The sequence below is a fragment of the Mobula hypostoma genome, chromosome 22, assembly GCF_963921235.1.
Source record: "Mobula hypostoma chromosome 22, sMobHyp1.1, whole genome shotgun sequence".
NCBI lineage: Eukaryota > Metazoa > Chordata > Chondrichthyes > Myliobatiformes > Myliobatidae > Mobula > Mobula hypostoma.
Genome location: NC_086118.1, coordinates 9,787,039 through 9,810,632, shown reverse-complemented (window position 1 = coordinate 9,810,632; position 23,594 = coordinate 9,787,039). Strand labels below are relative to the sequence as shown.

General features: G+C 40.8%; 1 protein-coding gene across 3 annotated transcripts in view; it reads right to left on the bottom strand.

Moving 5' to 3' along the window:
• Window positions 1-23,594, bottom strand: part of cacna1g (calcium channel, voltage-dependent, T type, alpha 1G subunit) — a 363,171-nt gene that overhangs the window by 136,517 nt on the left and 203,060 nt on the right. The gene's annotated exons all lie outside the window — the stretch shown is intronic.

The following is a 23,594-nucleotide window of genomic DNA, read 5'->3' as shown; positions in this document are numbered from 1 at the left end:
TCCTTGCCCCTCCCCCCTTCTTCTATTCCTCATTCCGACCCTTTACCATTTCTCAACTACCTATCATCTCCCCCTGGGACTCCTTCTCCTTCCCTTTATCCTACCGTCTACTCTCCTATCCTATCAGATTCCTTCTTCTCCAGCCCTTGACCTTTCCCACTCCCCTGGCTTCACCTATCACTTTCCAGCTAGCCTCCTTCCCGACACTCCCCACCTTTTTATTCTAGTGTTTCCCACCTTCCTTTCTAGTCCTGAAGAAGAGTTTGCACCCAAAATGTTGACAATTTATTCATTTCCCTAGATGCTGTTGATTAGCTGAGTTCTTCCAGCATTTTGTGCATGTTGTTTTATTCGCTCTGGCCTTCTACAAGACTTACTCCCGCCTGAGAAAGTACCTGCCTGCCCTCTGAGGCAGATGCAAAATATTTCCCACAACAGCTTTCAATTAGATTATGGAATGTTCCTCAGTTAAACTTAAAATTTCAAAAGTAAACAACTGCTAGAGATTAGGCAATCACTGAAATTATTTAAAATATTGAGCAGGTGAGGTAGCCTCTCTCTCTGTCCTAATGGTAAGTCATCAACCAAGAAGTTAATTGTGCTTTTATCTTGACAAATGCTGCCTAAATAACTAGGTATTTCTAATACATTTACTTTAGTTCTGGGGGAAAAAAATCATGTGATAATTATTTCCTGTGTTGTTCAGAACAGCTTGACTTTACACTCCCTGTTCTAGCTAAAGAAAATAGAGAAGATTTCAAAGACATTTCATTGATTCTAAAGAATTTTGGGACATCCTAATTTGTGAATGAACCTGTAAAAGTGTGAGTTTTCTTTCATTCATCCCTCTTTAATCAGTACTATATTACAAGCGAAATAAGCCCAATTGAACAGCATGAACACTGCCTTGTCTGAATTACAAATTGAAAATCAAATGATAGCAATCATAGCCATTTATCTCTGTTGCAAGTGATTGTACAATGCAGGCACTGATAATGAGTTGGACATTTGCTAGAGTTAGATGAGGAATCAGAACAAAATGAAAGATTTTTATAAAGGGACATGCATAACTAGCAGTGGGTGTAAGAAGAAATTAAATTATTAAAGTTTAAGAACAAAACATTATAAAATATACATGTAAAAGAAACTCGGGATTCACAACACTATGTAACACAGCATTCCTCTGCAGAGGACTGGAAATATATCAATGTTAAATTAAATCAGCAGGTATTCTGTAATTTCAAAAATCGATATACCTTTTTAGATGTTAATTGCATTATGGCTGCAATATTGATATCATAGGAAAATGCCTAGATTTACAGCAATTCATTTTCCCACTTGAGACAAAAGATCTGGAAAGCTTCAAGGCTCTTTTGTGAAAGCCACAATTTCTCAAAAAACTGTTTCGGGATCTGTCCTGACCTGGTCAATAAACACCAGCTGGATTTCATACTGTTTATCACCTGTTAATTCTTCGCAACTGGTCCAGTTGAGGACCTGCTCCCTCTGGAAGAACAACATTTGCTTCTGTGTTCTACCATGTGTTCTTACATCTTTTGCTGGGACAATCCCCATGGCAATATTTCTGAAGCCTTTATTGCACTTAGTTCAGATTTTTCCCCTCTTTGCATTTCCTAACATAATTCTTTCCTCTTTTATCAGTGACCTTCAACAACCTTTTTTTTGTTAATATGAGTTCTGATACCCCATAGAATGCGCGTAAACTGGACACAAAGTATGACAGCAAAGAAAGTGAATACTTGTCCACCAACCACTTTTTTACTTCTGTTTCCAAGGGTAAGCACATTCCCCCACTAATTTATCTGTAACCTATAGTCATTAATATCAATTCCCCCAGATTCTCCCACCCACCTACAGTAGAGGCAATATACAGTAGTCAACCTACTGACCAGTACATCTTTGGAACGTGGGAAGTAATCAGAACACCCAAGGAAATCAACATGGTCTCAGTGACAGAATGGAAATTCCACACAGGCAGCACTGGGGACCAGGACTAAATGGGTCAGTGGGTTTGTAAGACAGCAGCTTCACCAGATGCACCACCATAATGGTCCACTTATTGTCTAGCTGATGAAACTGAAACAACGTTGCATGGTGTTTTATGCAAGAGTTTAACATTTACATAGTCTTCGAATTGGTTAATAAGAATGACATTTTTAATAAATTCCCAGTTTCATTTTCCTATGGCCAGGATCGCTGAAGGCAATTCATCATTTGGGGAAAAAAACCCTGGATTTATGGTGAGCCTGCAAATTTCAATCCTATCCTCCTCTGCCATCCCCTTTACGGCATGACAGGATTATCATAATGGTCTCAAGAGATGCAACCCCTAGTGACTGGCTGTCAGTTTAATAATAATAGGACACAGCAAAAATGCTCTGAATACATATCTACGACTCAAAAGCTGTCCAATTACATGCCAACTTATTTTAAGGCAAGCTTCATTTTGTGATTACTGTCGCTGTCTTGCCACTGAGGTAATTTGAAAAAAAAAGATTTTTTCCAACTGACTCAATAAGTAGTTTTCTCATGAGCAATGAACATAATGTGGAGGAACAGCTCATGGAAGCATTGAAAGAAGGCAGAAGTGAGTGCGATTCTCATCACTGATTCACTAATGAGAGGAACTTTAGAAGCTGACACTTTGAGTTACAGGACATACTGAAAAAATAAGCTGAACTTAAACCAATGCAGCATACTCATCCTAATGGATTGGACGTATTTTGAGGCCATCCACTGCAAGTCATGTTCTAATAAAAAGTAGAATGGATAGATATTCATTCATATAGTTTAAAAAAAAATCTCAGTACTTTGCTTGTGAAAAAAATAGATTAAAGCGAGAGTCAAGTAATTCTGCATATGTTTCTTTCTGTCTTAGCAGATGATGTGAAACTCATTGAATCATTTTCTCTCAATATTTTGATCTCCCTGGCACACTTGTCCCTGTGGAAAGCTCACTCAAAGGATGTGAATATTCATGCAACATACAAAGATCATCTGAATATTTTAATTTTACAGTTATGAGAAGTGCTGTTTCATACTTATTTATAGACCAGGTTTTACTAAGCCTGTTCTTGAAAATGTTTGAAATTGCATTCTTTATCTGTCCTATGACATCAATCATAATCTTCCATGGAAATAATTCAGAAAATGTGCAGCTCGAGTGGTGGATGGTCGGGTTGAGTTGTTCTCCGGTCTTGGCAAACTATTTGGGAACGTTTCATCACCATACGAGGAGACATCATCAGTGGGTTGTTTACCTGTGGTGTGTCCTTCGAATGCTTGGCTTATCAGTTAGTTAGTTGGTCATCATTACAGAAACTCACTTGTGATATAGGAAGGGGTCTCACTGCTGATTGGTTGCATAGTGTGTGTTGTGTTGTGTGGAATTTTGCCTACATTGGCTAGTGGGATTGAGGTCTACATGTCAGTTTATAGAATCGTCTACTGAAAACCATACATCTAGGAATTCTCTTGCATGCTAAGTGCTTGCTTCTACCATGACTTTCACTGATGTCTAGTCGAATTTGTGCCACTTTCAATCTTCATGGGTTGAGACTAGGGAGAGTTGGTCATGCCATTTAACAGCCTCATGGATAGTTTTCTCCCAGTTTGGCCGACGTAATATTTGCTGCAGTCTCCGCATTGGATTTTGTAGACAACATTGGTCTTGTCCAATAGCTTGGTTCAGTCATGTATAAACCAACAGCAACACTGAGGCAAGTACTCTGCAGACCTAAAGAATGTGCGTACAAAATCAAATCTCAGCCAGATTTTCAACTGCTCTCCTGTATGCTGATTCATCACCACCTCTGATCTGGCCAATGGCATTGATGCCATCAGCAAACTTAAATATAGCATTGGAGCTGTACTTATAAAGTGAGTAGCACACAGCCTTGTGGTGCACCTGTACTGATGGAGATTGTGGAGGAGATGTTGCTACCGATCTGAACTGACTGAGGTCTGCAAGTGAGAAAATTAAAGGTCCAATTGCACCCGGAGGTACTGAGGCCTTTGAAACACATTATTGAACTATTATCTATAAGGATCTGTGCACGCACACTCCAAAGTCCTTGTGTTTCTCCAGTCATCCCAATATCCTCCCATTTATTGTACAACTCCTTGCTGTACCTCTCGAAGTGCACTACACCTCACACATTCTGTATTGAAATCCGTATGTTGCTTTTCTGTACAACTCACCAGGCCATCTACATCTTTTTATGGTAGAAATCTTTCTTTCTTACTCTCATCCACATGGCTAGTCTTTATATCATGTGTAATCTTGTTTAATGATGTCTCCTACATAAAGTGCTTTGTGGCTCATCAGTCACCAAAAAAAATCTGTGAATCAATACCCTCTGCTACTGTTGAACTAATTTTGGATAACACTTGCCACACTCCCTTTGAAAAATGACATGGCGGGATAATTTCTGGTGTCGGTTCAAGGTCCTGATGGAGCCCACAATGTGGTTGGTGAGAAAAGAGTGAAATTGACCCTTTGACAGTGTTCTGGCTCCAGCTGCACTCTCCAGGGGTCGATGAATACATATTTCTCTTTTAATTGTCACCCTGATTGACCTGAGTCTACATTATTGATTGTCCTGAAATGTATGACATCATAAAACACCTTACTGAAATATAGTAAATTGAACCAGGCTGCCCTTATTGATTATAAGACCATAAGACAAAGGAGCAGAAGTCGGCCATTCGGCCCATCGAGTCTGCTTCGCCATTTTATCATGAGCTGATCCATTCTCCGATTTAGTCGCACTCCCCCGCCTTCTCACCATAACCTTTGATGCCCTGGCTATTCAGATACCTATCAATCTCTGCCTTAAATACTCCCAATGACTTGGCTTCCACTGCTGCCCATGGCAAGAAATTCCATAGATTCACCAAAAAAAATTTCTTTGCATCTCTGTTCTGAATGGGCGCCCTTCAATCCTTAAGTCATGCCCTCTCGTACTAGAGTCCCCCATCATAGGAAACAGCTTTGCCACATCCACTCTGTCCATGCCTTTCAACATTCAAAATGTTTCTATGAGGTCTCCCCTCATTCTTCTAAACTCCAAAGAATACAGTCCAAGAGCAGACAAACGTTCCTCATATGTTAACCCTCTCATTCCCGGAATCATTCTAGTGAATCTTCTCTGTACCCACTCCAACATCAGCATATCCTTTCTTAAATAAGGAGACCAAAACTGCCCACAGTACTCCAAGTGAGGTCTCACCAGCGCCTTTTAGAGCCTCAACGTCACATCCCTGCTCCTATACGCTATTCCTCTAGAAATGAATGCCAACATTGTATTCGCCTTCTTCACCATCGACTCAACCTGTAAGTTAACCTTAAGTGTATCCTGCACGAGGACTCCCAAGTCCCGTTGTGTCTCAGAACTTTGAATTCTCTCCCCATTTAAAAATAGTCTGCCTGTTTATTTCTCCGGCCAAAGTGCATAACCATACACTTCCCAACATTGTATTTCATTTGCCACTTCTTTGTCCATTCTTCCAATCTATCCAAGTCTCTCTGCAGACTCTCCATTCCTCAGCACTACCAGCCCCTCCACCTATCTTTGTATCATCAGCAAACTTAGCCACAAAGCCATCTATTCCATAATCCAAATCATTGATGTACAACGTAAAAAGAAGTGGCCCCAACACGGACCCCTGTGGAACACCACTGGTAACCGGCAGCCAACCAGAATAGGATCCCTTTATTCCCACTCTCTGTTTCCTGCCGATCAGCCAACGCTCTATCCATGTATGTAACTTTCCCGTAATTCCATGAGGTCTTATCTTGTTAAGCAGCCTCATGTGTGGCACATTGTCAAAGGCCTTCTGAAAATCCAAATATACAACATCCACTGCATCTCCCTTGTCTAGCCTACTTGTAATTTTCTCAAAAAATTGTAATAGGTTTGTCAGGTAGGATTTTCCTTTAAGGAATCCATGCTGAGTTCTGCCTATCTTGTCATATGCCTCCAGGTACTCTGTAACCTCATCCTTGACAATTGACTCCAACAACTTCCCAACCAGCGATGTCAAGCTAACAGGTCTATAATTTCCTTTTTGCTTCCTTGCCTCCTTCTTAAATAGCGGAGTGACATTTGCAATCTTCCAGTCCTCTGGAACCGTGCCAGAATCCATCGACTTTTGAAAGATCATTGCTAATGCCTCCGCAATCTCCACAGCTACTTCCTTCAGAACACGAGGGTGTATTCCATCTGGTCCGGGAGATTTATCTACCTTTAGACTTTTCAGTTTCCTGAGTATTTTCTCTGTCATAATTGTGACTACGCACACTTCTCTTCCCTGCCACCCTTGAGTGTCCGGTATACTGCTGATGTCTTCCTCAGTGAAGACTGATGCAAAATACTTGTTCAGTTCCTCCGCCATCTCCTTATCTCCCATTACAATTTCTCCAGCATCATTTTCTATCGATCCTATATCTACTGTCACCTGTCTTTTACTCTTTATATACTTGTAAAAGCTTTTAGTATCCTCTTTGATATTATTTGCTAGCTTCCTTTCAAGCTTCATCTTTTCCCTCTTAATGACCTTCTTAGTTTCCTTTTGTAAGCTTTTAAAAACTTCCCAATCCTCTGTCTTCCCACTAATCTTTGCTTCTTTGTATGCCCTCTCCTTTGCTTTAACTTTGGCTTTGACTTCTCTTGTCAACCACGGTTGCATCCTTTTTCCATTCGAAAATTTCTTCTTTTTTGGAATATACCTGTCTTGCACCTTTCTTACTTCTCGCATAAACTCCAGCCACTGCTGTTTTGCTGTCCTTCCCGCTAGTATCCCTTTCCAGTCAACTTTGGCCATTTCCTCTCTCATGCCACTGTAATTTCCTTTACTCCACTGAAATACCGACATATCGGATCTCGGCCTCTCTTTTTCAAATTTCACAGTGAATTGAATCATATTATGATCACTGCCTCCTAAGGATTCCTTCACCTCAATCTCTCTAATCACCTCTGGTTCATTACACAATACCCAATCCAGTACAGCAGATCCCCTAGTGGGCTCAACAACAAGCTGTTCTAAAAAGCCATCTCGCAGACATTCTACAAATTCTCTCTCTTGAGATCTGAGTGCCAACCTAATTTTCCTAATCCACTCGCATGTTAAAATAATTTGTAGTTCACATCACTGCAGCTGTTTGGAGGCCTATAAATAACTGCCATCAGGGTCCTTTTACCCCTGCGATTTCTTAGCTCAACCCATAAAGATTCTGCAACTTCTGATCCTATGTCACCTCTTTCTAATGACTTGATATCACTTCTTACCAATAAAGCCATGCCACCCCCTCTGCCTACCTGCCTATCCTTTCGATACACCGTGTATCCTTGGACATTCAGCTCCCAGAGACATGGATCCTTTAGCCACATCTTAGTGATGGCCACAATATCATACCTGCCAATCTGTAGCTGTACGACAAGAACATCCACCTTATTCCTTATGTTGCGTGCATTTAAGTATAACACCTTAAGACCAGTATTTGGTAGTTTTTGCTTTGATTGCACTGCAACTCATCCCAATGGCTGCAAATTTGCCCCATCACCTGCCTGTCTTTCCTGACATCTTTACTGCTCACTATCTTAGATTTATTTTTGTTTTCTCCTTCCTCTGCTCTATCATTCTGGTTCCCATCGCCCCACCAAATTACTTTAAACCCTCCCTAACAGCTTTATTAAACTTTCCCGCCAGGATATCGGTCCCCTTTGGGTTCAGGTGTAACCTGTCCTTTTTGAACAGGTCATACTTCCCCCAGAAGAGATCCCAATAATCCAGGAATCTGAAGCCCTGTCCCCTGCACCAGTCTCTCAGCCATGCATTCATCTGCCTGATCCTACTATTCTTGCCCTCGCTAGCACATGGCACAGGTATCAATCCCGAGATTATTACCCTGGAGGTCCTGCTTCTCAGCTTCCTTCCTAACTCTTGGAAATCTCTCCTCAGGACCTCCTCCCTTCTCCTATCTATGTCACTGGTACCAGCATGTACCAAGACAACTGGCTGCTCACCCTCTCCCTTCAGAATATTCTGGACCCAATCTGAGACATCCTGTACACTGGCACCTGGGAGGCAACACACCATGCGGGTATCTCTATCAGGCTCACAGAGTCTCCTGTCTGTTCCCCTGACTATGGAATTCCCTTTGACTACCGCATTCCTCTTCTCCCTCCTTCCCTCCTGCACAACAGCGCCAGGCTCAGTGCCAGAGACCCGGTCACCGTGGGCGTCCCCTGTCACGTCATCCCTCTCAACAGCATCCAGAACAAGATATTTGTTGCTGAGGGGGACAGCCACAGGGGTGCTCTCCACTATCCGGGCATTTTCCTTCCCTCTCCTGACAGTCACCCAGTTTTCTGACACCTGTAGCCTAGGGATGACTACCTCCCTGTAGCTCCCGTCTATCACCTCTTCACTTTCCCTAATAAGCAGTAGGTCATTAAGCTGCAGCTCCAGATCCCTAACACGGTCTCTGAGGAGCTGCATCTCGGTGCACCTGGCGCAGATGTGGCCATCATGTTGATAAGTGTGCTACTTTTGAGTTGGTAACATTACTCAGGTCACCAACTCAAAAAATACAATTATATTACTCAGACCAGCATTTCCCTTAACAAATCCATGCTGAAAGTCCCTGAATAATTTGTGTCTTTCTGAATCAAAGTTTGCACTTTCCCTCAGGATTGATTCTAATAATCTGTTTACCACTGAAATTAAACTAAGCCGCTTGTAATTACAATTTATCCTGTACTTCTCTGTTGAGTAACAGTACAATAGCAATTCTCCAATCCTATGGTATCGCACCTGTAGACACTGCTGGTTTAAAGTGGAAGTTGGAGCCTCTGCATTTCCTACCTTTCTACTTTGAACAATTTTCATCCAGGTCTTCAAGGTTACTCAACCGCAAAGATGTGAAATCTCTATTACTATGTTCAGCCAATCTAATATTCAAGCACCTCCTACATAAATACAAATTCAGAATCAGCCCATTCCATCATAAATCTGCTCAATCCCAACCACAATCATTCTTACATTTTTGGTTCCTAATTGGTCCCTTGTTATTTTCTTGCTTTTCAGAATATTCATGGATATGCCTTCATTTTGCTTGCTACTACCTCTCCAATATTTGCTTCCAAACCAAGCTGCCTCACAGCATTGATTACTTGTCCAATGCTTACCTCCTTAGCTTTTCCATTTCCTGTTTACTTTTACTGTGCTTTCTTCATAACCCACTGTTTAGGCTGCAAGTTTGCAAAAAACTGTTTGGATTGCACTTGGAATATTGTTTCCAGTTGTGGTCACCACATTATCAGAAGGATGTGATGGTTGTGGAGAAAGTACTGAGGAGATTCACCACTACGTTGTCTGGATTGGAGTACCTTAGTTGTTTAGGCTGGGCTTATTTTCCCTGGAGCAGAGAAGACCAAGAGTGACCATATAGAAATATATACGTAAGATTATGAGAGACATTGATAAGATAGATAATCAAAATCTTTTTCCCATGGTAAGGTTATTAAAAACAAGAAAGTACACATTTTATAGAGGATCTGAGTGGTAATTTGTTTTACTCTAGTCGCTGATCTTGGGTATGTGCTGCAAAGTAATGCTAGAATCAGATACAATCATTATGCTTCAGATACATTTAGACAGACACTCAAATATGTAAGGCATGAGATAATTTGGTCCAAATGCAGGCAAAAGGGATTGGTGTAAATGGGCAAAAAGGTCAACAAGGACGTGATGGGCCGAAGGGCTAGCTTCTGTTCAACTCTTTGACTTTATGATGAAAATTCAACTACAATAGCCTGCATCTTGTCAAAGAGGCTTAAAGTATACCCAAAACTGGGCTGCGAGTCTCATGAACTTTTCCCCAGGACTTCTCATTTTTGCAGCTGTGCCTGGGGTCCCCAGGTCGCCTTTTGGAGGGATGCAGGGTGGGGTCAAAGAACAATTGTAGAGTGGAGAGGAAATGATGGGAAAAGAAGGATGGTGTGCTTAAGAGAGGATTGCTTGAGTGATCAATTATGATGGGAATCCAATGTGCTTGGTAGACAAAGAGAGTAATCCCCAACACCAAGGCCATGCTTTCTTCTTGTTGCTGCCATCAGGTAGAAGGTACAAGGGCCTCAGGACTCGCATCACCAAGTTCCAGAACAGTTACTACCCCACAGCCATCAAGCGCTTGAACAAAAGGGGATAACTACACTCACTTGCCCATCCATTGAGTGTGTTATTATGTCTGTACATAATAAAGAACTTCAGTTCCCAGTATGCAATGTGGGCTGTTCACCGGGAACTGGAAGCGACGTTGGTGGACTGGGAATGAGCTAGAAGTTATGACTGTCTCATGTTGATAAATGTGCTACCATTTGAAAACCCATGCAAAGTTTGTCTTTTATCAAGAACATAACATGGTGTCAGAAGTCAGCGTGATTTCTAAAAACGGAGCGTAACTGAATACCGTGAGGCACTAGGTTCCAACTGAGAGAGCTGCTGGCAAGAGAGCATCCTGTCTCAAAGTTCACCAAGAGATTCAAGTGAAAGAAGCCTGAAAAATTCTGTTATGGATAACCCAAGTCCACCTACACCTATGCAGTTTGCTGGCAACCTCACTGATATAACTGGAAATACTTCAAACAGCGATTCAATATATATTTAGCAGCAAGTAGAGCCAGAGGTGCAGATGAAAAATTGAAAGCCTCTATCCTTCTACATGTAATTGATGAAGATGCTTTGGGCATGTACAACAGCTTTCAAATTCATAAGTCTTTACATTGGACACGGATGACAAAATTTGCTGAGTATTTTGCCCCAAGTAAAAGCATCACATTTGAAAGATATAAATTCTTCTCCTGCAAGCAGAAACAAAGTGTTAGCTTTGACCAATATTTAGCTGAGCTTCACACACTGAATAAATCCTATGAATCTGGAGATTTGAGAGACTCACTAGTCAGAGACAAAATAATTTGTGGAATCCCAGATAATGGGCTCAGAGAAAAAAATTTAATGCTAGGAAAGCCTGTGAAAATGTGTAGGGCAGCAAAGAACATATGAGCACAAGCTAAGGAGCTGCATAGAGCAGAAACAACAGTGTATGCTGTGAAAGCAGAAAAGCAGAACACAAGGCATTTCCCAAGTCAACAGAACAGCAAAGAGATAGGTTCAAACAGCAAATGTGGAGGTAGGCATTTCCCAAAAAAGTATCTTGCTTATGTAAAGTCCTGTAATAATTGTGGGAAGAAGAATCATTTTTCAAGGTGCTGCAAAGCTGGGGCTACCAAAATAGAGGTGCACACTGTTGATGAGGAAATGGAGGAAGTCTTTGTAGATTCTCTTCAGACTGCTGGTGCTGGTAAAACAGAATGGATTGTTCCAGTGACTGTGAATGAGACAGTAATTTCATCCAAGCTGGGCAACGGAGCCCATCTGAATCTATTGTCCTTGGATGATTACAGGACCCTCAAAGCAAACAGCAAGATTTACTCAGTGAAGTTAAAGGTGGCAGGCTACAGTGGAGAGAGCGTTCCAGCACAAGGGGGCTGTATAGTGACCTTCAAGCACAAGGGACAGCACCTAAAGGCACAGCTACTTGTAGATTGTAGAAAAGCGAGTACAGACAATTTTAAGTCTAACTGCATATGAAAGGCTCAGCCTGGAGAAAAGAGTTTTTGTAGTGGCTTCACAGACCAAATGTGATGAGGTAACACTTAATAAATATGCAGATGTCTTTGAGGGACTCGGATACTTACCTGATTCTTATATGGCTTACCTTTTTGTATACTTACTTAATAAAAAGATTTAAAAAGAAAGGATACTTACCTGATTCAACTCAAGAAACTAGTAACAGCATCCCTGAGGGCTTGAGAGGTTATGCAAGAGAAGCACAAGAACTCCACCTTCCATAGACATCCCTACCAGCTACACCAGCATGACAGTCAGGATGCCAGTGCTGAACAGAACGATCATGATGAAGTCTTGCTTCCTCATCATGCAGCTTTGGTTCAAAATCTGTCTCTCATCGATTTCCAGTTAAAGACTGAAAATCAAAAATATTTCCACGATCCTCTTTGAAGTTGAAGAGGAAGAATAAAGAGGAAGGTGGGGAGACCACGAAGACCCAAAGATCAGAACAACAACAACAGTTCAACACAAACCAACAGGAGGAGATGCTATCTATGATACATGGTTAACAGAAGGACCTCAATGAATTGAGACAGAATCAGTTGGAACTTGTGCAAAGATTCACTGAACACATAGATGTAATTCAGGGCTCCATTGTGAGGCTTGTGGAGCAAATTATGGCCCCACAGCAAGAGATGAACAGATAGAATTTTGACAGAAGGATGTGAAAGAAATGAACATGTAAATCATTGTTCTCAAAAGAACACTAATATTAATGCAGCAAATAAAAGCAAGACATCCGTAAATACAAATAGCTGACTAAAAAGGATGATTAAACCACCTCAGAGACTGAATGAGAGTAGTTGAGTGAGTAGGGGAATGTATTTGCTCATTACAACTGAAGTTAATTTAAATAGCTATGTTAGAATGCATTATTGTGTCTTGCAGTTTATGGGGACATACTATTGTGTTTGTTTCCTTTAAAGTGGGAAGATCTGTCAGTATGTCTGTACATAATAAAGAATTTAATTTCCCAGTGTGCAATGCAGATGGTTCACCTAGAACCTGGAAGTGACATCAGTGAGCAACACACACAATGCTGGAGCAACTCAATCATTGCCCGAAATATCGACTCTACTCTTTTCCATAGATGCTGCCTGGCCTGCTGAGTCCCTCCAGCATTTTGTGTGTGTTGCTTGCATTTCCAGCACCTGCAGATTTTCTTGTTAGTGATGTTGGTGAACTGGGAGCACATGCTAAAGTGTGAAGCTAGAAGCCATGACTATCTCATGTTAATAAATGTGTTACCATTTGAAAACCCATGCAATGTTTGTCTTTTATCAAGAACAAACATAACATTGAGCTGTTTCCACAACCAATGATCTCACTTTAAAAACACTTCATCTTTTTACCTCATGTTCACATTATTTATTGCTATTTATTTATATTTTCATTTGCACAATTTGTTGTCTTCTGCACTCTACATGATCATTCATTGATCCTGTTATAGTTACCATTCTATAGATTTGCTGAGCATACCCACGGAAAAATGATTCTCAGGGTTGTATATGGTGACATATGTGTACTTTGATAATAAAAGTTAGTTTGAACTTTGAGTGGAAACTGCCTCTGACGCTACTCTGGTTGCAACTGCTGATTTCTGGACTGGCTGAATAAGCAATTAAATTTTAAATTGCATCTGTTCTGTTAATAAGCTTTGTTATTGATTGCCCTGTCATTCATTGCATGTGTTATGGCACCTTTTAATTTTTAAATAACTCAGAATCTAATGTGTGGATGATGCGCTCTCAGTTTTGGCATGCATTCATGGATATTTGGGTATCCTTTGTCAATAATCTCATCTGCTATGCTCAGTTTTGACGGGAAGTTTAGGAAATAACAGGGAAGAACTCATAGTTCATATTGCCCCCATGGAACAGTCTGTCTAAGTATGTACACTGATTAAGTTCACTGGTCAAGAAACGGGATGTTGGATATAGCTATGTACCAAGTAATGCAGTACTTTCAGATGTAAAATCTTGCATTTATATTGTGTCTAAAGTGTAGAAAGTCATCCCAATTATCAGTTGTAATACAGAAGGTAACAATCTTACCTAGATATACTGGAAATCTGAATGTAGAATCTAAGCCAAAACTGCTGGAGATACTTTCAAACTGAGCTCCTTTCTGCTCTCTTAGGTGGATATAACAGACCATACCACAACATTTTTAAGAAGATCTTGGAGGTGTTCCTTCTCAGAACCATAGCAAATGTTTATTCCTTAAATTGCTAGCTATTTGTTTAAAATCACATAACCGCTCATGTGTTTTTGCTGTGCACATATTGCCCATGGTGTTTTGTCCATACAATGGTATCTATATTTCCAAGTTAAATAAGTCATTGGTGTAAAGCACTTTGGGATGTTGTGAGATGATGTAAGTTGCTACACAAACATAAAGCTTTTTCACTAAACTGCAATCAGGCAAAAATTGCCTTCAGAAAATGATTGAGAAAAGACAGGGACAGGGTGAGGTGGGAGGAAGAAAATGATCCTGTTCAACTGTGATCTTCATCCTTGCATAGGTAGAGCTGGTTAACAGTTTGACTAAAGCTTGGTTTGCATGAGAAAGCCTTCAGCTGCAACCAATTAATACTTGGCTTCCCGATCCAGCGTGCTGTGTGTAGCTATCTCAGGCTTCAGTTCCTTGACCATCTCTCAAAAGCTTGCGTGCAGACCATGGAGAATTCCCTCAAAACACTAAGGGAAGTATTGGAGGAATTTCCAAGGAAATGCTGCTGTCAGACTATAAGTTGGCATGAAGTCAATGAATCCTCAGAACAGAATCTTTTTCTTTCCCTGCTTCTTCATCTCCTTCTGGCCTTTAATATAATGAAGTGATAGCATATTGAGGCAGAGGGAGTGAATAACAGAAAGCTGTCTTTTCAAATAGGCCCCTCCAAATGACTGCTGATGGATTTTTCAGATTATTTGTATTAACAGAAGAGTTTATTTGAGAGAGATGTCCTGTATTTCTCACATTTCCTTACACAGATGGAGATTATTTGGCCAAGCCAGGTCTCATACCACACCCATCAGTCCTATTCCTCTACTTGCCTACCTCCAAGCTATTCCCTATCACAAACCATCTTTAACCTCCTGCCATTCAGCTCTACTAGAAACATTTTGAAGTAGGCCATTTAATCCAGCAGGATGCCTTTGGGCTGACAGAGCAAACCAGAGCATCTGGTGGAAAAAGTTTATGGTGACAGGGAGAGCTCTACACGGACCATACCTAAGGTCAGGATAAATTGTGACAGCTGGGCGGAAGCAGTACTACCAATATGCTGTATAATTTCAATGAATACAGAATACAGACCTTCCCCAGGTTACAGCATTCAACTTATGGACAGTCCTGTATGCAATGAGTTCCCATATTATTAAATGCAAAAATCTGAAGCACGGAGGGATGTTTGTTCCTGCACGTGGCAAAACCATGGTAGCTTAGTAGGTAGCACAATATTATTATAGCTAGGAGTGTTCCGTAGTTTGGAGTTCAATTCTGGCACTGATTGTAAGGAATTTATACATCCTCCCCGTTAGTACATGGGTTTCCTCCAGCTGCTCTGATTTCCTTCCCATAGTCCAAAAATGTACTAGCTAGTAGGTTAAATGATCATTGTAAATTAAATTGTGACGAGACTAGTGTTAAATAGATGGGTCACTGTGCAGTGCACTCGTTGAGCTGGAAGGGTCTGTTTCACGTTGTATCTCTTAATAAATTGTTTCTCTTATACCCTTAAACTCCCAGTCACTCTGTTACTATGCTATTTTCATTATGAAATTAGCAAATTAAAACTGGGGTTATCAGAACAATAATGAGTTAACTGCCCGACTATTTCTAGTTTACAAGTAGTTAAAAGCTACTTATTTGCCTCATGGTTGCAAAGATCTAAATGTGAAATTAACCACTGTCAGTCTTAATGTATTTTCTGGTAGGCATCAACTCTGAGCACAGTCTGGAATTTGCAGTAAAATTATAGTCCTATTCAATGAAACCACAAGGTTATTTTAAATAGGTTGTTGTGGTGGGGTCCTTATTGGATTTGGGTATGTAGAGGGAAGCTTGTTCTACATATGAACAGCAATGCATTTAAACAAGCTCAAAAATATTATTATGCACTTATGACTTACACAGATTAAATTTTAGTGATCATTCTAACAAATTAGAACATAGAACAAAACAGCACAGCACTCCACAGGAACAGACCCTTTGGCCTATAATGTCAATACTGAACATAATGTTAAATTAAACTAAATCTCTCCTGGATTAGCTAAGCAAAATTATAGATCCAAGCATTTTTACTATTAGTGATATTGATATTTAGCTTATTATTTCACAGGTAGCAAAATAGAGTGAAAAGTTTGTCCTGCACACCATTCAAATAGATCAAATCATTATACAGGGCATTAAAGTAGAACAGGGTAAGGCAATAACATTGCAGAGTAAAGTGTAATAGCTACAGAGAAAGAGCAGTGTAGGTAAACAACGTGCTAGATCATAAGGTAGATTGTGAGGTCAAGAGTTAATCTTATTTATTGTACTATACATGGTATCTCTTATCGTACAGTGGGTGGTGGGAGAGGATAAGAAAGAAATAACTGCTATTCAACCCATACAATAGCTCTTTGAATGGGCTACCAATTTGTTCCAGTCCCTGGTCTTTCCCCATAGCCCTCCAATACTTTTCCTTTTCTAGATGTAATTCCTTTCACTAACATTTCAGACAGTGAACTAAAGATTGTTAGGAAAGCACCCTTAACTCCCTTCTTGCTCTTTCACCAGTTAATTTAAAACTGCATGCAATTTAACTGCCAGGAACCTGATTCAAGTCAAGGAAAGAATTGAAAGCTGTAGGGACAGCCCTTGCAGCATTGTTAGCTTCTTAGCTTTCCTCACCAGTATCCCCCCCGGACAAACTTTTCTCATGTGCTAACACCTAATTTAAAAACCTTCAATTAAACTTCAGCTTTTTCACTTGTTCTTTATTTACATGATGGGTTGGAGATGAGAGAAGATTGGCTGAACAAAAGAAGTGCAATAACAGGATTGTGTAGGTTATAACATCTCCCAGCCCTTTATAAAAGACATACAGTTCTGCTGGAAATGTAATAGCAAGTTTAAAAGGAATGATGTAAGTTTTGTGGAATTCCACAGTCAAAAAGTCAAGATAACTACAATAAGTCATAATCATTGACCGAAACAGAGTTTGAATTTAAACAGATGCTGCATCTGCTAAGTATTTGCAGCTTCTTATGACTTTAATAACATTTTAATAAGTTCTATGACGTTATCACAACAAAGCATTGTGGATTCATGACACTCACAGTTTATTGTTATCATGTGAAGTGGAAACCTATTTAATGAACAGTTGAAGTTGTGGAATGATATTCCAATGTCTTCCACTTCGGCTAAACTGTGGCAATTTTTTCCCCCTCCAGGATTGTTTAGTTAGTACTGGAGCTAGGTATTAAGGAGCAATATTATAAGCTTGCTTAGTATCACATCTATGCTGCACAGAAAGAGCCTGATCACTTTAATTCCTTATTTACACTGAAGACTAATCGTGCAGTCTGTTCAAAGCCATTTTACAGGCCCATATAAAATTCCATTAATACCGCAAAGTGATGCTACAATGTTCCCTGATATATTTATTATACTTCACTAACATATGATCGGTCTGCTAGAGCTCTGACTGACCCATTTCTATCTGGAATAGATACAGAATGGTGATAGTAAAAGTGTTGTCCCTGGCCCATGAGCCCCAGTTATATTCCACACTGGCAGATCTATTAAGGACTGCAGTTCCCAGAGTCCTGTTTAACCACTGGCTCCAGCAGTGCTCACAGATGTTTTTGATATTTCAGCACTGGCAGTGAATATCAACTATTTCAGCAGGGTATCATGTTGTGTCAGTCTTGCTCTCCACATACTTATCTTTCCATTGGACTGCTATTATTTCTGGCCTCACTTCATTCTGTATATATCAGAAGCCAGCAGGTGATGAGACTATAAGCACAATTAGGCCATTTTGCCTACTGAGTCTGCTCTGCCATTCAATCATGGCTAATTTATTATCCCTCTCAGTCTCATTCGCCCGCCTTGGCCCCGTAATATTTGACACGCTGATTAATCAAGAACCTATCAACCTCACCTTAAATATACCCAATGACTTGGCCTGCGCTGCTGTCTGTGGCAATGAATTCCACAGATTCACCACCCTCTGGCTAAAGTAGTTTTTCCTCATCTTTGTTCTAAATGGATGTCCCTTAATGCTGAGGCTGTGCCATCTGGTCCTAGACTCCCCCACTATAGGATTCCTCCTCCTCATTCTTCTAAACTCCAGTGGGTACAGGCACAGAGCCATTGAATGCTCATTTGTTAACCCTTTCATTCCTTGGATCATTCTTATGAACCTTCTCTGAACCCTCTTCAATGCCAACACATCCTTCCTTAGATAAGGGGCCCAAACTGCTCATAATACTCCAAATGCAAGCTGACCAATGCCTTATAAAGCCTCAGCATTGCATCCTTACTTTTGTATTCTAGTCCTCTTTAAATGAATGCTAATATTGCATTTGCCTTCCTTATCACTGACTCAACCTGCAAGTTAACCTTTAGGGAATTCTGCACCTCTAATTTTTTGAATTTCTCCAGGATTTAGAAAATAGTCCAAGCTTTTATTCCTCTTCTCTACTCTATATTTCATCTGCCACTTCTTTGCCCATTCCCCCAATCTGTTTGAATCCTTTTTCAGACATCCTAATTCCTTAACACTACCAGCTCCTTCACTTATCTTCGAATCTCTGCAAAATTGGCCACAAAGCCAATAAATCCATCATCCAAATCATTGACACATAACGTGAAAAGAACTGATCTTAACACCAACCCCTGTGGCACACACTATTCACCAGCAGCCAACCTAGAAAAGGTCCCCTTTATTCCCACTCTTTCCTCCTGACATTCTGCCAATCGTCTATCCATGCAAGTACCTCTCCTGCAATATCATGGGCTCTTACCTTGTTAAGCAGCCTCGTGTGCGGCACCTTATTTAAGGACTTCTGAAAAACCAAATAAGCAACATCCACTGACTCTCCTTTGTCTATCTTGATTGTTATTTCCTTAAATACTCCAACAAGCAAGATTTGTCCTTGAGAAAACCATGATGACTTTGGCCTATTTTATCATGTGCTTCCAAAGACCCTGAAACATTTTTCAAACCATTGAAGTCAGGCTAACTGGCTTATAATTTCCTTCCTTCTGCCTCCCTCTCTTCTTAAAGAGTGGAGTGACATTCACAATTTTCTATTCCTCTGGAACCATTCCAGAAGGTAGTGATTCTTGAAAGATCATTACTAATTCCTCCATAATCTCTTCAACTACCTGTTTCAAAATCCTGGAGTGCAGTCCATCTGGTCCAGGTGATTTATCTACCTTCAAACTTTTCGGCTTCCCAAGCACCTTCACCTTAGTAATGGCAACAACACTCACTTCTGTCCCCTGACACTCTGGCATTTCTGGCATTCTGCTAGTGTCTTCCACAGTGAAGACTAACCCAAAATACTTATTAAGCATCCTCCATTACTACCTCTCCAGTGTCATTTTCCAGCAGTCTGATATCTACTCTTGTCTCTCTTTTACTCTTTATATATCTGAAAAAACTTTTGGTATCCTATCTGATATTATTGGCTAGCTTACCTCCATATTTCATCTCATCTCTCTATATAGTATTTTTAGATTGGATTAGATTATGAGAACACTCAGTCCTCTTTTATTGTCATTTAGAAATTCATACATACATTAAGAAATGACACAATGTTTCTCTGGAGTGATACCACAGAAAACAGGACAAACTAAAGACTAACACTGACAGAACCATATAATTATAACATACAGTTACAGCAGTGCAAAGCAATACCATAATTTGATGAAGAACAAACCATGGGCATGGTAAAAAAGTCTCAAAGTCCCTGAGTCGATCGACTCCCGAGTCCCTGATAGCAGGCGGCAAAAGAGAGAAACTCCCTGCCATAAAGCTCCAGGCACTGTTAACTTGCCGATGCCTTGGAAGCAGCCAACCACAGCCGACACTGAGTCTGTCCGTCCGAAAACTTCGAGCTTCTGACCATCCCCTCCGATACAGCCTCCCGAGCGTCATCCTCTGCTGAGCGCCTTCAACCTAGCCCTGGCCGCTGAAACAAGCAAAGCCGAGGATTCGGGGCCTTCTGCTCAGGAGATTCTGGTTACCACACATTGGCAGTGAAGTGGGCATTTCAGAAGTTTTCCAGATGTTCCTCTGTATCCTTACGTCCGTCTCCATCAAATCAGAATTGTGCACGGTCCCCTACCTGACAGATTACAGATATCATTCACTGGAGAGGCCGCGCGCACTGCCATCTTCTCCTCCTCCTTAGTTGCCTTATGTTGTTTTTTTAAAAGCTACCAATCCTCTACCTTCCTATTAATTTTGCAATATTACATGCCCTCTCTTTTGTATTTATGCTGTATTTGACTCAGTCATGGTTGCCTCATGTTCTCTTTAGAATACTTCTTCATTTTTGGATTGTATCTTTCTTGCACCTTCCGAATTGCCGCCATATACTCCAGCCATTGTTGTTCTGTTATCATCCCTGGTAGTGTCCTATTTTTATCAACTTTGGCTCCTCTCTCATGCCTCTGTAATTCCCTTTACTCCACTTTAAACTGATACACATGATTTTAGCTCCTCCTTCTCAAGCTGCATGGTGAATTCTATCATATTTTGATCACTGCCTCCTAAGGGTTCCTTTACTTTAACTTCCTTAATCAAATCTGGTTCATTACATATCATCCACTCCAGAATTGCCAATCCCTAGAGGGATGGTCCACAAGCTGCTCTAAAATGTCATCTCATAGGCATTCTACAAACTCCCTCTCTTGGGATCCAGCACCAACTTGATTTTCCCAATCTAGTTGTACATTGAAATCCTCCATGATTATCTCAACATTGCCCTTTTCACATGCCTTTTCTATTTCCCATTGTAATCTGTAGCCCACATCCTGGATACTGTTCAGAGGCCTGTATATAACTCTCATCGGGGTCTTTTTACCGTTGCATTTTCTTAACTCTACCCACAAGGATTCTACACCGTCCTATCCTATGTCACCTCTTTCAAAGGATTTGATTTCATTTTTACCAATAAAACCACCCAACTCCCTCTGTCTGCCTGCCAATTCTTTTGATACAGTGTGTATCATTTGATATTAAGCTCCCAGCTATGATCTTCTTTCAGTCATGACTCAGAGATGCCCACAACGTCATGCTTGCCAATCTCTAACTGCGCTATAAGATCATCTACCTGATTCTGTATACTGTGTGCATGCATTCAGTCCTGTATTCGTCATCCTTTTATGATTTTGTCCCCCTGTACACTTTAACTCATCCTTCTGACTGCAATTTTGCTCTATCCTTCCTCAGTCTCACTACACATGGCATCTAATTGTATACCACCTGTCCCATCCTTAGCCCTATCACCTTGGTTCCCATCGCCCTGCTATATTAATTTAAACCCTCACCTACAGTTCTAGCAAACCTGCCAGAGAGGATGTAATCCAACCTTTTTGTATAGGTTCCCCAGAAGAAATCCCAATGATCCAGAAATCTGAAACCATGCCCCCTGTGCCATTTTTTCAGGCACACATTCATCTGTCAAATTACCGTGTTCTTACCCTCACTGGCACACAGTGCAGGAAGCAATCCAGAGATTCCTACCCTGGAAGTCATGTTTTTCAGCTTTCCACCAAACTCTCTACATACAGTAGTGTAGTGGTGAACACAGCACTTTACAGTATAGGCAATCCGAACTCAATTCCCACCACTGCCTGTAAGGAGATGTATGTTCTCCCCCGACCATACGGGATTCCTCCGGGAGCTCCGGTTTCTTCCCACAGTCCAAAAGCATAGGTTAATTGGTCACTGTAAATGTTCCTGTGATTAGGCCACCTCGCCCCTTTCTGTAAATCTGTAAATCAGCCTTGCTATATAGGCCAGAAGGGCGGATTCCACACTGTATCTCAATAAAATAAAAAATAAAGTAATAGTCTATTAATAAGATATGCACCTTGTGTTTAGCAACACGGAAGTGGTAAAATGTGGTATATATTAAATCAAAGTGATCTTTTATCACACTAATAACTATTCCATAAGCTTCATCAAAACTATAAATAATGGGCTTAACCTGCTCTGAGGTTTTCGAGAGTTATGGATATTAGGGATCAGTAATCTATTACAATCATTGGACATGGAATTTAAACAAATACATTTGGCTGTCAAATCATAACTCGCCAAGATAAAATTATTTTTAGTCCATTGGCACGTCTCTTCTTTTCAGCTGACTTTTAACTGTGTCCTATTTTACACTGGTACATGCTCAACCATGTCCATACAGACAGGTAAATGCACACACAGACAAACTTGAACACAGGTAACACACCCAACACATGCTGAGACTAAATAATGCTACCAAATATTAGTACATAATCAATAAATCACTTCAAAAATTAAATGTTTTTGAAGACATTAAACAAATGCTTAGCTGGGAAGTGATGCTATGCAGTGAGTACCCCAGTGAGGAGTTGGACAAGAATGAGTTGCTCTATGTATAGCTCAGAGCTTATTCCTGACCCTTCCAACATTTTTCTCCATCCATATAGGTGTCCAATTCCTGATGTCTCCACTCTCGCCTTTCTGTTTGTTGATGTGGGTGATGATGCCTTTCCCCGTGGATTTTGTCATGCTGACTGCAAAGCACAACTTTGTACACTTCTAAGACCATTCACTCCCACAGAGCTGTATACAACTTTACTAATAAAACATTACTTCTGGGAGTTTAATTTGAATCAAGGAAACTGATGGACCCTGTCAGCTTCCTCAAATTCAGTAGTTGGTCCAGACTCTCCCATATGGTGTCATCTAAGACCCCTGTGGACAAAAAGTTCTGGGAAATTTGCTATCTGTGGCGTAGGAGGATCTGTAGATCCTCAGTGTGCCCATCTGTGAATTTGTTAATGCACTGTCTTTTTCCTTAAGGCTATGAATCTTAAAGTTGCCCATATGAATCATTTGGAAGAAGTATCATGATCAAGTAACACACATCAAAGTTGCTGGTGAACGCAGCAGGCCAGGCAGCATCTCTAGAAAGAGGTGCAGTCGACGTTCCAGGCTGAGACCCTTTGTCAGGACTAACTGAAGGAAGAGTTAGTAAAAGATTTGAAAGTGGGAGGGGGAGGGGGAGATCCAAAATGATAGGAGAAGACAGGAGGGGGAGGGATGGAGCCAAGAGCTGGACAGGTGATTGGCAAAGGGGATATGAGAGGATCATGGGACAGGAGGTCCGGGGAGAAAGACAAGGGGGGGAGGGAACCCAGAGGATGGGCAAGGGGTATAGTCAGAGGGAGAAAAAGGAGAGTGAGAGAAAGAATGTGTGTATAAAAATAAATAACGGATGGGGTACGAAGGGGAGGCGGGGCATTAGCGGAAGTTAGAGAAGTCAATGTTCATGCCATCAGGTTGGAGGCTACCCAACCTCCAATTGAATTTCCAGCATCTGCAGAATTCCTGTTATCATGATCAAGTGTTATCCTGATTCACTGAGAGGATTCTGGATCAGATGGTGAACTTGGAGATCTGCGAAGCTTGTTGGGTCTTCATCTCTCAGAGGTCCTTCCTCACATGTACCTCTCAAGTGCAGAAGGAGAAGTTGCTGTAGATCCATTGTAGTCCTTCATCATATGGTGCTTAAGGATTACAATCTAGAGATTAATGATCCTGGGTGTCAATATCCTGGACCCAACATATTTATGCAGTTACAAAGAAGGCACAAAAGTGGCTACATTTCAAT